We start from the raw sequence: 14,631 nt of genomic DNA on the forward strand, positions 1-14,631 counted from the left end.
CCAGCCCCAGCCTGACCCGGCCCCCATCCTTCGACCTAATCCCAGCCTGTCCTCTCCTGGCCCCGACTGTCCTGTGCCCGGGCCGTCGGCCATCCCACCACCCCCTCCCCCCTCCCCCGACTGAGCTTGTCCAGGTCCTGGTCCCAGCCCCCAACTGCAGCCTCAACATTGTCCTCAACTCTTACCCTTGCCTCAGCCCTAACCCGAACCAGAGCCCCACCCTGACCCTCATCTGGCCTTAACCCTAACCTGTCTGAAGGTAAATACTGAGGAAGTGCCTCAATGGTCAATACTCACGCAGTGCCTCAATGTAAACTGGTCAGAATTGACAGCCTCATTGTCAGAGGGTCAGTGGCAGGGCTTGACAGTAGTGTCATGCTGAGGGACTGTCTCAGTGTTAGAGGGTCCAGTGGGGTGCACAGTCTCAATATAATGGTGTGAGAAATAAGGGGTTGCAATACGTTTGCAGGACCAGTACTGAGATAGTCCAGTACAGTCAGAGGGTCAGGATTGAGCGAGGGCCTCATTATTATTGTGTCAGTACCGAGGGCACTGGCATATTGCCAGCCGGTCTGTTCTGAGACAGAGTCTCTTTGTCAGTGGGTCAGCACTGAGGCTTTGCTTCAGTGTAATGGTGTCAGAATGGAGGCTTTGCCACAGACTGACGGTAAGTACTGAGGTATTTCAGCTCTATCAGGGTCAGAACCCAGGCACTACCTCATTAGCAAAAGATCACTTCTGCAGCAGTGAGAGAGGGTCAGACTGAAGGAGTGCCTCCTTGTCAGATGCTCAGTTCTGACACACTGCTCCTTTGTCAGAGGGTCATTGGTGAGGCAGTGCCTCTTTGTAATGGGATCAGAATTGTCAGGGGGCCAGTACTGAGCGAGAGCCTCATGATCAGAGGTCAATACTGAGAGAGTGTCTTATCAGAGATTCATTCCTAAGGGTGTGTTTCATTGTCAAAGAGTCCATTCTGAGGGAGGGCATCATGTGAGAATACTGAGGGAGATCCTTATTCTCAGACGGGAAATGCAGGGTTACAGGGATGGGTTAAGGGGATGGGTCAAATGCGCTTTGGAGGGTCAGTGTGGATTTGGGCTTAATGGCCTGTTTTACACTGTGGGGATTCTATGATTCTGATGAGAGGATCATTACTGTGGCATGTCAGCACTGTTAGAGGGTAAGATCAGTGGGAGTGCATAATTGTCAGAGGGTCAGTACTGAGGCTGAGGCAGAGCCAGGGAACTATAGACCAGTGAGCCTCTGGACTGACATTCCAGTCTTACCTCAGAACTGATCCTCTGACAGAGCTGCAGTTCCTCAGTACAGACTCTGTAATCCTGAGGCACACCCTCAATCTTGACTCCATTTCAATGAGGCACTGCCACACTATTGACCCTCTGACAATGAGGCACTCCCCCAGTACTGACCCAGTGACTATAATGCACTCCCACAGTTCTGACGCGATGGCAACGAGGTCTGAAGACATGCGACACCAGGTTATCGTTCAACAGGTTTACTTGAAAACACAAGCTTTTGGAGCCTCACTCCTCCTTCAGTCCAACATCGACACCTCGATATCACGGCAATGAGATCTGACAGTACTTCCATTCCTTCAGGCTCAACCGCTAATCGTGTGGCCCTCCATCCATTCTGATCCCATTACATTGAGGCACTGCTTCAGAATGGACCCTTCGTACTCACCCACTGACAGTGCTGACTACATGTACTGACTGTCTAAAATGTGAGCACTCCCTTGATTCTGACCCTCACAATGAGGTACTCGCTCAGTACCAATGCTCTGACAGTGAAGCACTTCCTCCAAACTGACCTGCTCACAACGAGGCAGTCCCTCAGGACTAACCTTCTGATAGATCTGCAATACCTCCGTACTGATCATCTAAACGTGTGAGACCTCTTCAATTCTTACCCTCTTACAATGAGACAGTGCCTCACTAATGACCGTCTGACAATGAGGCAATGCGTCAGAACTGACCCACTTAGAGTGCAGAACTGACCATCTGAACATGTGGCACACTCCGATCTGACCCCCTTACAATCAGGTACTGCCGGTGTATTGACCCTCTGACAATGATGCACACTCTCTGTAATGTACCTTTGACAAACAGGCACTGACTCAGTAATGATTCACGATGATGAGGCATTCTACCGGGACTGAACATGTGATATTAAGGCATCTGCTCAGTACTGACCATATGATAAGGAAGCATTCCCACAGTTCTAAACCACTGACAGTGCTGTAATATCTTAGGACTGACCTTCCCATCATGTGACACTGATTCAATTCTGACATCTGCATAATGAGGCACTGCCTCAGTCCTGATCCTCTGACAATAATGCGCTCCCACTGTTCTGACGCTCTGACAATGAGGCATTCATTCAATATTTACAATGTGATAGACTTGCATAATCTCAGTACTGGCTGTCCAATCAAGAAGCACATCCTCATTTCTAACCCTGTTACAATGAGGTACTGCTTCAGTTTTGACCCTCAGCTTCTGTGTCATTTTAAACCCGATGTTATCTGTCCACAAAACCATTTTGAAGTCAAAGTAATGCTTTGAAAGATGGTTAAGTCGTAACAGTGTTGTTTTATTGGTGTTTGTAATAAATTTCACGTAAATTTTGGATACACCAAATCGCAAAAGTACAGAAGAGGAAGGAGGCCATTTGGCCCATCATACTGGGTTGTCTCTATCATCTCATGCAAATCCTTTTTCCGCCTATCACCTGCACACCATTTTCATCCAATGCTCTCTGTCCGTCGCCATTGAACCTCATTCATCACATTTACAGCAGTGCACTCCATAACCTAACGACACACTGTGTGATAAAGCTCTTCTACGAGCAGGGACATCTTCTCCCTATCTACTCTGTTTAGCCCACTCACGATTTCAAAAGACCTCAATTCCATCTCTTCTCAGCCTGCTGTTGAGAGAGAACAATCCCAAACTCTTCAATCTATTCTGGTAGCTGAAGCTTTTCCTACCTGAAACTATTCTAGCAATAATCAGCACATCAATGCATTTGCCTTTTTCCTATCATGTGCAGGCCACAACCGTGCACAATACTCCAACTGACATTTAACTTAGCTTGCAGAACTTCAATATCATCAACTTCTTACTCGTATACTCTATACCCCTATTAATAAAGGCTGTATGCTTTATTTATTGCTCTCTCCATCTGTACTGCTACCATCATTTCAACTGTGCACGTCCATACTCCTATTTTACATTGGTAGGAAAAACACTTGAAAGACAAATTGCATCACCTTACACTTCTCTGCATTGTACCTCATCTTCCACCTATCTGCCCACTCCATCAACTTTTCAATGCACTTTTGGAGTTCCACACTGTTCTCACAATTTACATTTCTCAACTTTAATGGCATCTGCAAACTTGGAAATTGTCCCCTGCACACCACGATCAAGATAATTAATTATCTATCAGGAACGACAAACGTCCCAGTAGCAGCCCCTGGAGAATTACACTACAAACCTACTTTCCAGCCTGAAAAATATCCATTCACAATTATTGAAATATTGGACTGGACAAAGTGGAAGGCATTCTTCCTTTGAATAATGTCACAGTCTTTTTAATATCCATTTCTGAATCTCATTGCATCATTTATCAAGCAACGCAGCAATTCCTTGACAATGTCAGAAGAGAATATACTCTGTAATAACCAGAATGACACATAAGCCAACAATTGCCATACAACTGAGTCATGAACGCAACCTTCTGGGCCTCGGAAATGCCAAGTGGAAGTGCTTTGTGTGTACAGGCTTTTATCAAATCCTTCAGCCAACAGAGCAGCTGCCTCCAGGGCTGGAATGCCTTCACAAAAGGAATGTTTTTGCACGGCGACCGGGAAAGAGAAGAGAATTCTTCAAAGGACTGCAGTCAAAGTCGGTTTGAAAGCCTTGATTCTATGGTGCCAATCTTGATTCAGTGGTTTGACAAATTTCGCATGGTAGACTGATTAACAAGTTTAGATCACATGGAATACAGGGAGAACGTGCCATCTGGATACAAAAATTGACTAGAAGGTAGGAGAGAGGGTGATGGTCGAGGGTTGCTTTTCAGATTGAAGGCCTGTGACCAGCGTTTTGGAGGGTTTGAGCTGTAAGTAGAGGGTGAATAAGCTAGGGCCATTCCTCCTGGAGTGTCAGAGGGCGAGGAGGACCTTACAGAGGTTTATAAAATCATGAGAGCATGGATAGGGTGAACAGCCAGGGTCTTTTCCTCAAGGTAGAGGAGTCCATAATTCGAGGTCATGTGTTTATTCTGACAGGGGAAGTTTTAAAAGGGACCTAAGGGGCAACATTTTCACGCAGAGGGTGCATTAGCTGCCAGTGGAATTGGTGAAGGATGGCACAATAACAACATTTCAGAGGCAAGTGAATGGGTCTACGAATAGGAAGGGTTGAGGGATATGGCCAAACGGAATAGATTAATTTTGGTTATCTGGTCAGTATGGACGAGTTGGACCACAGTGTCTGTTTTTATACTGGACATCTGCGATTGTGTGACTCCATGTCGCATTGACAATTAGGCACTTTCTCAGCAATATCCTCTGAGAACGAGGCACTCCCACACTGCTGCACATAACTCAGTACCAACCCTGTTAATATGTGGCACTCCCTCAGTTCTAACCCATTGACCGTGACACAATGCCTCTGGACTCACTCCCTAATCAGTTGTCACTCCCTCTATTCCAACATCTACACAATGTGGCACTGCCTCCGTATTGATCCTCTGACTCCTACAGATCTGACTCACTGACATTCCTGTATTGTTATTCCTGACCCTTTAATAATTTCGCACTCCCACAATTCTGACCCCATTACATTGAGGTACTGACTCAGTAGTAACCCAGTGGCAATGAGGGGCCCCCTCAGCACTGAACCTCTGACTGTGCTTCAATACCTCAAGACTGATCCTCTGTCAATAAAGTATTCCCTCAGTTCGACCTTCTCTAAGTGCTGCAATACCTCAGCACGACTCCTGTAATCAAGTGGCACTCCTTCAATTCTAACCCCTTTAGCATGTGGACGGCTCAATGTTGAACCTCTGACAATGAGGCACCCCCTCAGTACTGAATGTCTAATTCTGTGGCATACCCTCAATTCTGAACACTTTACAATGAGGGGATGTTCACTGATGATTGCACAATGTTCAGAACCATTCGCACCTCCTCAGATACTGAAGCAGTCCTTGTTCAAATGCAATCAGACCTGGCTTGAGCCAAAAAGTGCAAATAACATTTGTGACACATAACACAACCATCTCCAATAAGAGACAATCTAACCTCTGCCCCTTGGCATTCTACAGTGTTAACATCACTGACTCCCCACTATCAACATCCTGAGAGTCAACTTTGACCAGAAACTCAACTGCACTCACCACATAAACACAGTGCAAGAGCAGGTCAGAAGCGAGGAATACCACAGGGAGTAATTCTCCTCCTGACTCCTAAAAGCCTGTCCACCATATACAAGGCACAAGTCAGGAGTGTGATGGAATAGTCCCCACTTGCCTGGATGATTGCAGACCCAACAACACAAGAAGATTTAAACCATCTCGGACAAAGCAGCACGCTTGACTTTCACTACATTCACAAATATCCACTAACTCTAACACCGACAGTCAGTGGCAGCAGTGTATGCTATCTACAAGATGCACTGCAGAACATCACTAAAGATCCTCAGACAAACCCACGACCACTTCCGTCTGGAAGAACAAAGGTAGCATATTAGAAATGCCACCTTCAAATTCCCCTCCAAGCCAGTCACCATCCTGACTTGGAAATACATTGAATGCAACTGTGAAGGAAGACAGTCATCCACCAATAGGGAGAAAGAGCGAGAGAAAATCTGAGAGAAATTACAAATGCAGGAGACGAACTATAATTGTAATCTTCAATTATCCTAATTAATAGCACTAGAGCAGAGAGGGACAACCATTAAATTATCAATGTCTCTAAAACGCAAGTTAACAGAAACATGTCAGCCCCAGGACATACAGAAGTAAAATACCCTCTTTTGTAAATAATAAACAAGATTTATCTGTTCTCGTGATGGCAGGCATGCTCTTTTTGAAGAAGGTTCTTTCTGAAAGATGGCTCCTTCAACACCACTCAGTACCAGCATGGGCGTATGTGTGTTGTGGGTGGCGGAGGTACGGGGGGCGAGGTTAATGATGGTCTTCCATTTCCTTCACTGGCTGAATGTTAAAAAGAATGCGTCAGTTAGTCAAGTGACCAACTCCCCATGGGATTGGCGGGGAGTGGGAGTGGAAGAGGTTAAGGGATAAATGTGCGTTGGGAAAACCATCCAAACAGGTGGATGAGGGTAAAGCGGTTGATGTGGTGTATATGGATTTCAGTGACGCGTTTGATAAGGTTCCCCATGGTAGGCTATTGCAGAAAATACGGAGGCATGGGATTGAGGGTGATTTAGCGGTTTGGATCAGAAATTGGTTAGCTGTAAGTAGACAGAGGGTGGTGGTTGATGGGAAATGTTCATCCTGGAGTTCAGTTACTAGTGGTGTACCTCAAGGATCTGTTTTGGGGCCACTGCTGTTTGTCATTTTTATAAATGACCTGGATGAGGTCGTACAAGGATGCGTTAGTAAATTTGTGGATGACACCAAAGTTGGTGGAGTTGTGGATAGTGCGGAAGGATGTTGCAGGTTACAGAGGGGCATAGATAAGCTGCAGAGCTGGGCTGAGAGGTGGCAAATGGAGTTTACTGCGGAAAAGTGTGAGTTGATTCACTTTGGAAGGAGTAACAGGAATACAGAGTGCTGGGCTAATGGTAAGATTCTTGGTAGTGTGGATGAGAAGAAAGATCTCGGTGTCCATGTGCATAGATCACTGAAAGTTGCCACCCAGGTTGATAGCGTTGTTAAGAAGGGTGCGGTATGTTAGGTTTTATTGGTAGAGGGATTGATTTTCGGAGCCATGAGGTCATGTTGCAGCTGTACAAAACTCTGGTGCGGCCGCACTTGGAGTATTGCGTACAGTTCTGGTCACCGCATTATAGGAAGGATGTGGAAGCATTGGAAAGGGTGCAGAGGAGATTTACCAGGATGTTGCCTGGTATGGAGGGAAGGACTTATGAGGAAAGGCTCAGGGTCTTGAGGTTGTTTTCGTTTGAAAGAAGAAGGTTAAGAGGTGACTTGATAGAGACACACAAGATGATCAGAGGATTAGATAGGGTGGACAGTGGGAGCCTTTTTCCTCGGATGGTGATGGCTAGCAGGAGGGGACATAGCTTTAATTTGAGGGGTGATAGATATAGGACAGATGTCAGAGGTCGGTTCTTTACTCAGTGAGTAGTAAGGGCGTGGAATGCCCTGCCTGCAAAAATAATAGACTCGCCAACTTTAAGGGCATTTAAATGGTCATTGGATAAACATATGGATTATAATGGAATAGCTTAGGTTAAATGGGCTTCAGATTGGTTTCACAGGTCGGCGCAACATCGAGGGCCGAAGGGCCTGTACTGAGCTGTAATGTTCTATGTTCTATGTTTTATGTTCTAAATTGGGGGAGTTATGTATGAGGCTAATATTGTCAGAATGCTGTTGTGTGGGGCAGAGGACGAGGAAAGATGCAGCAACTGTCTGCTCATGTTGTGGGATACTGTTGCACCTGTCAGAGCAGGACATGGAGAGGAAGCAACATAATGAATGCATATGGAACTGAAACATCAAATTTACAGGGCAACAACTGTTCCACCTCCAAGGACTTGGTGCAAATGCCTCAACAACTGAACAGACCGGCAAATTCCAGGCGATGTAGTCACTCGGCAGACTTTTCATCATTCAGAAGGCTGAGGACAATCTGAGCTTCTGAATCTCTCCACATTAAGACACAAGTCAGGCGTATGATGGAATATTCCCCACTTGCCTGGACAGGTGCAGCTCCAACAACACAAGAAGATCAACAAAGTTGAGGACAAAGCAGCCCACTTGATTGGCACCACATCCACAAACATTCAGTCCCTCCACCACCAACACTTCGTTGCAGCAGTGTGCACCATCTATAAGGTGCACTGCAGAAATTCCACCAAAAATCCTCAGACAGCACTTTCCAAACACGTGACTACTTACATCGAGAAGGACAAGGGCAGCGAACACATAGGAATACCACTCCCGACAAGATCCCCTTCAAACTTTAAATATGTCACCATTCCTTCACTGTCGCTGGGTCAAAACCCTGGACCTCCCTTCCTCACAATATTTTCCTTACGAGCAGCACAGTGGCCACTGGTTAGCACTGCTGCCACACAACACCAGAGATCTGGGTTCAATTCAGTCTCAGGTGACTGTGTGTGGGTGTGTGCGCATTCTTCCCATGTCTTTGTGGGTTTCCTCCAGGTGCTCCGGGTTCCTCCTTCAGACTAAAGATGTGTGGATTAGATGAATTGGCCACGCTAAATTGCCCATTGTGTCCAGGGATGAGTCGTCATGTGAATTATCCATGGAGAGTGCAGGGTTACAGGGATAGGGTGGTGGCGGGGTGGCGGTGGGGGTGGGGGGAGGTGGGGTCAGTCTGATGGAATGCTTTTTGGAGTCATTATGGTCTTGTTGGGTCAAATGGCCTGTTTCTAATGATTGTGGGTGAACTGTCAGCACAATGTCTGGAGTGGTTCAAGAAGGCAGCTCAACACCACCTTCGCATGGGGCAACTAATGGCAGCCAATAAAGTAGGACAAGCCAGCGATCTTTAGATCTCACAAATGAATTTTAAAAACCCGGAAGTCCTCACCCTTGGGGTCATTCCAGTCAATCTTGTCTCCTTTGGTTCATAGAAACATAGGAGAATAGGCTTAAGCACTTCAAGCCTGTTCCACCTTTCAACGTGATCATGGCTGATCATTGAACTCACGCTGTTTCTACCCACTGTCTTTGTTCTCTTTAGTCCTAAGAACCATATCCAATTTCTCTTTGAAAATAGTCAATGGTTTGACATCAACAGTTCCCAGACAAAATTCCACAGGCTGACCTCTGTCTGGGTGAAGACATTTCTTCTCATTTCCTAAATGATCTCCTTTACCTCCTTAACTCTGAGCCCTATTTCTGGACTCCGAAGTCATTGAGGACATCCTTACTGCAACTACCTTGTCCAGTCCTATTTAAATTTATGGCTTCCAACAGGTGCCCGTTCTTCTTTTCAACTCCAATGCATATAACCCTAACTGATCCAGTCTCCATTCATCTCTCAATACCACCATCCATGAAATCACTCTGGTAAATCTTTCACTCACTGTCACTTTAACCAATCCATGAATCCTTTCAATAAGGCAGCCAACAAGCCATCTGCCTTATTCACCACCTGCAATAGGGTCAGGGTCAGGGTCAGGGTCAGTGTCAGGGTCAGGGTCAGTGTCAGGGTCATACTTGCTTTCAGCGACAGGTACAATGACACGAAGGTCTCAGTGCACCCCTCCCTTTCCCAATCTATCACCCTTCAGATATTAAATGGTTTTTCAGCTTTTGCCCCTAAAGTAGATAACTTCACGTTTATCAGAGAGATGGTTCATCTGCTGCGTACTTACCCACTCATCAGCTCAACTAAACCTGCACTGACAGCCACCATATCATGGCCCCAACAGACAGGGTAACATAAGAGCCAAGACGGAGGAATAAGCCTCACGGAAGACTTCGTGCAAAGATGGTATACCCAGAAACAGCCTTCCAACCTCAGGTGTGCACCAGTGTTGAACTATGGACGAAGAAAGACCAGGTGTTCGGCGGAACGACAGCGGAGGTGTAGATATGTGCGTGATCCGCAAGCGCGAGGTCTCTTGTTTTCAAATTCTGAACCATCACCGTCAGAAACGACACCGTTCCCCGCACCACCCCGCTCGATAATGCGGCCCCTCCCTAGGCACCGACACCCCCGCCCCGCTCTGTGGAAAGAGGAAGATACTGTTTTGAGTCCAGTGAAACGTTTTGCAATTGAAGTGAAGTGGAAATTTGATGGATATGATCCTGTCGAAAGGGGATAGAGAAATACATGGAACAGAATGGATTATTAGTGTAAATTAGAGAGTGAGGGGGTTTGCAGATCAAAGTGTGCCAACGAATAAAAGGGGAAAGAGAGTGGTAAATGTTGGAGAGGAGAGATAACGCATTGCTCCAGAGCAGGTGTGAATGGTAGAATGAAGATCTGATTGAAAAGGAAGTAAAGCATGAAGACAGGATGCAATCACGAGGGGAAATTATATCCAACCAGAGGACTGTGTTAATGGGTCTAAAGCTGTTGAACTCAGTATTCAATGTAGGCCAATGTTTTGACTTTCTCAACAACAATTACCACTGCCTTTGTGTTCTGTGGAAGGGTCACCGGACCTGGAACTTTAACTCTGTTTTTTTGCCTCCACAGAGGCTGCCAGACCTGCTGAACGTTTCCAACAGCTTCTGTTTTCGTTACCTTTGCCTTTGCTTTGAGTTCAATGGTGAATTTGATCTTTAATCTCCCTCACCCTGTAACTTTGTCTTGACCTTTTAGCCCACATTCCTGTCTCCCCCTTTCAACAGCTTAGAACATAGAACATTACATAGAACATTACAGCGCAGTACAGGCCCTTCGGCCCTCGATATTGCGCCGACCTGTGAAACCAATCTGAAGACCATTTAACTATCCAAAACACACGCAATTTATCTTTTACTGCAATTGAGTTTAAAGGCAGGGGCACAAATTTCCAAGTGTGCTTCCACCTCCTGGATGTAGTGCTGCTGTCATTCTGCTCAATTTCCTTTCCTCCCTTTCCAGGGACTTAATATCCTTCCGATAATATGGTGTTCAGAATTCACTATGTACTCAACTGGAGCTGAAAGCACTACTTTATAGCATGACTTTCATGCTTTTTTACTCTGATCTTCTAGTAACTGAAGCCCAGAGTCCCACTGACAGTGCTTAATTATCTCAGTACTGACCCTCTGACAATGAGGCACTCCCTCAGTACTGATCCTCTGACAGTACTGCACTACTTCAGTAGTGATTCTCTAATCCTGTGGCATACCCTCAATTCTGACCCTATTACATCCGGGCAGTGCCTCACTCCAGATCCTCTGACAATGAGGCAATCCCTCAGAACAGATCCTCTGACAAAGAGGTAATGCCTCAGAACTGATCGACTGACAATAAGGTACTCCTTCAGTACAGACCCTTTCATAATGAGTCACTCGCTCGATCCTGACCCTCTGACAGTAATGCATTACCTCAGTATTGACCATCCAAACTCCCTCAATTCTAATCCCTTTGCAATTAGGCAATGCCTCAGAACTGACCCGCTGACGATAAGGCATTCCCATCATTCTGACCTTCTGACAGTGCTGCATTACCTCAGTACTGACACTCTAACAGTTCTTCAATACCTCAATATTGAGCCCCTGACATTTGACACTCCCTCTATTCTGACTCCATCACATTGAGGGACTGCCTCGGAATGGATCCTCTAACAACGAGTCACTCCCTTACAGATCACCCTTTAACAATGAGACAATGCCTCAGAACTGACCTCGTGATAATAAGGTACTCCCTCTGTGCTGATCTGCTGATTACGGGGCCCTTCCTCAGTAATGATCCTGTAAACATGATGAACTTCCTCAATTCCGACCCCCTTAAATGAGGCACTAGTTCAGCTTGCAACTCTGACAATAACGCACTCCCACAGTTCTGACCCTCTGACACTGCTACAATACCTCAGTACTGACTCTCGAACCGTGTGGCACTCCCCCAGTTTTGACCATTGAATCAGTATTGACCCTCTGACTATAATGCACTCCACGGTTTGGACCGTCTGACAGCGGTTCACTACCTCAGAGATAACCCATTAATCATATGGTCCTCCCTCAATCCATCCCCATTACATTGAGGCACTGCCTCAGAATAGAATCTCTGACAATGAGACACTCCCTCAGTACTGACCCGGTAACAATCCTCAGAACAGACTGACCCCCTTACAAACAGGCACTGACTCTGTACTGACCCACTGACGATTAGGCCCTCCCTCAGTACTTACCCTCTGATAGTGCTGCAGTCCTCAGTACTGATCCTCTAAATGTGATCCTCTCACTTCTGATCCCATTACATTGAGGCACTGCCTCACAATCGACCCACTGACAGCATCTCATGAGGGAAATGAAGTGCAGACTGGGTGACTGCTTTGCAGAACAGCTGCAGACACTCTGACAAAGAGACACTGCCTCAGAACTGACACTCTGACAATGTAGCAGTATTTCAGGGCTGACCCTCCAGTCGTGAGGTACTGCCTCAGAACTGACCCTCTGGTGGAGCTGAAGTACATCAGTGCTGACTCTTCAGTCGTGAGGCTCACCCTCAATTCTGACCCCCTTACAATGAGGCACTGCTTCAGAATTGACCCACTTACAACCCCTTCAGTCGTGACCCTCTGATAATGAGGCCCTTCATCAGAACTGATTCTTTCTCAATGGGTGACTCCTTCAAGACTGACTCTCCAGAAATGACATGATAGCCCTGCAGAGGGAGTCATTGTCAAGGAAGCACTCCCTCAATACTTAGCCTCTGACAGTTCTTCAATACCTCAATACAAACCCTCTGACTATGATGTACTCTCTTAGTAGTGACACTCTGACTGCAATATCTTACTACTGACCTTCTAATCATGTCATCCTCCCTCAATTCTAAATCCATTACATGGAGGCACTGCCTCAGAACTGACGCGCTGACAACAAGGCATTCCCTCAACTGATCCTCTGACAGTGCGACACTACCTCAGTACTGATTCTGTGTTGTGAGGCACTTCCTTAATTCTGACCCTCTTAAAATGAGGCACTACCTCAATATTGACCCTCTGACAAAGTGACACTGCCTCACAATTGACCTGCTGACAATGGGGCATTCCCGCAGTGCGGACCCACTGACAGAGGTTTGATATTAGGAGAGTACTGCACTGCAAATAGGTCAATATTAAGGGCATTCTCGATGGCCAAAATTCAGGGTGTGCTGCACTGTTGGTGGGCCAGTATTCAGGGAGTGCCACACTGCTTGTGGTCCGATAATAAGGGATTACTGCACTTGCAGAGAGTTCGCACCGAGGGAATGCTGCACTCTCAGATGGTCAATATTAACGGAGTATTTCACCCTCAGAGCTTTGATATTAGGGGAGTGCTGCACTGTGAGCAGGCAAATACTGAAAAAATGCTACGCTATCAGAGGGTCCATATTAAGGGAATGCTCCACTATCGAGGGTCAGTATTAAGGAAGTGGTGCATTTTCGGAGGGCAACTATTGATGGTGTACTGCAACTTCAGCGAGTGAGTGCTCAGGCAGAGCAGCACAGCAAAGGGTCAGTAATGAGAGAATGCTCCATTGTCAGAGGCTTAGCACTCATGGAGTGCTTAATCAGAGAGTTAGTACTGAGGGAGTCTGCATTGTCAGAGTATCATCACTGAGGGAGTACCACAATATTGGAGGGTCAATATGAAGCATGTGCTACACTGTCAGAGGGTCAATGATGACAGAATGCTGCGCTGTCAGAAGCTCAGTAGTGGGGGAAAGCTCCATTGTCAGACTGTCTTCACTGAGGGAGTGCCGCTCTTTTGAAAGGCCAATATAAAGGGAATGCTGCAACGTCACAGGGTCAATATTAAGGGTGTGCTGCACTGTCAGAGTTTCAGCGTTAAGGGAGTGGCACACTAACAAAGAAGCACTGCCAGAGAGCTGGCCCTCCTGACTATGAGGCACTCCCTCAGTACTGACCCTCCAACAGTACAACATACTCTGGAATAGTGGTGGCTGACCATCTGACAGTGCATTTCTGCCACATGTTAACCCTCTGATATACCGGTATTCCCTCAGCACTAACCTGACGACTGACCTTTTGAGTGAGATGTGTTCCCTTACTATTGACCCTCTGATACTGGAGCACTCCCTTAATATTGATTCATAGAATCACTGCAGTGTGTAAACAGGCCATTAAGCCAAACAAGTCCACAATGCCCCTCCGAAGAGCATCCCACCCAGGCCCATTCCCATGTCTAAGCCACCTAACCTAAACATTCCTGGGCACTATGGGCAATTTGGCATAGCCAATCTACCTCGCCTTCACATCTTTGGACTGTGGGAGAAAACCGGAGCACCCAGAGGACACACAAACCCGCACAGACACGGAGAATGTGCAAACTCCACACAGACGGTCGCCCAAGGGTGGAATCGAACCTGGGTCACTGGCGCTGAGACAGCAGTGCTGACCACCGAGCCACCGCGCCGCCCTCGTGGAATTTACGACAGTGCAAAACCCCTTTAAAATTGACCCCAGCACTCCATAATATTTGCCTTCTGACAATGCAGCTTTTCCTCAGTACTGACTCGCCAACAGTGCAGCACTCCACTAAATACTACCAGAGAGTCAATACTAAGAAAATGCTTCACGGTTGGAGACAGCACTGAGGGGAGCTGCACTATCAGAGGTTCGGTACTGAAGGCATGCTGCACTGTGAGAGGGTCAGTCATGCGGGAATTCTGCACTACCAGAGAATCAACAATGAAGAAGTGATGCGCTGTCAATGTAATAGGGTCAGAACTGAGTCAGTGCCTCATGATCAAAGGGT

The sequence above is a fragment of the Rhincodon typus genome, chromosome 44 (assembly GCF_021869965.1).
Source record: "Rhincodon typus isolate 14 chromosome 44, sRhiTyp1.1, whole genome shotgun sequence".
Lineage (NCBI taxonomy): Eukaryota > Metazoa > Chordata > Chondrichthyes > Orectolobiformes > Rhincodontidae > Rhincodon > Rhincodon typus.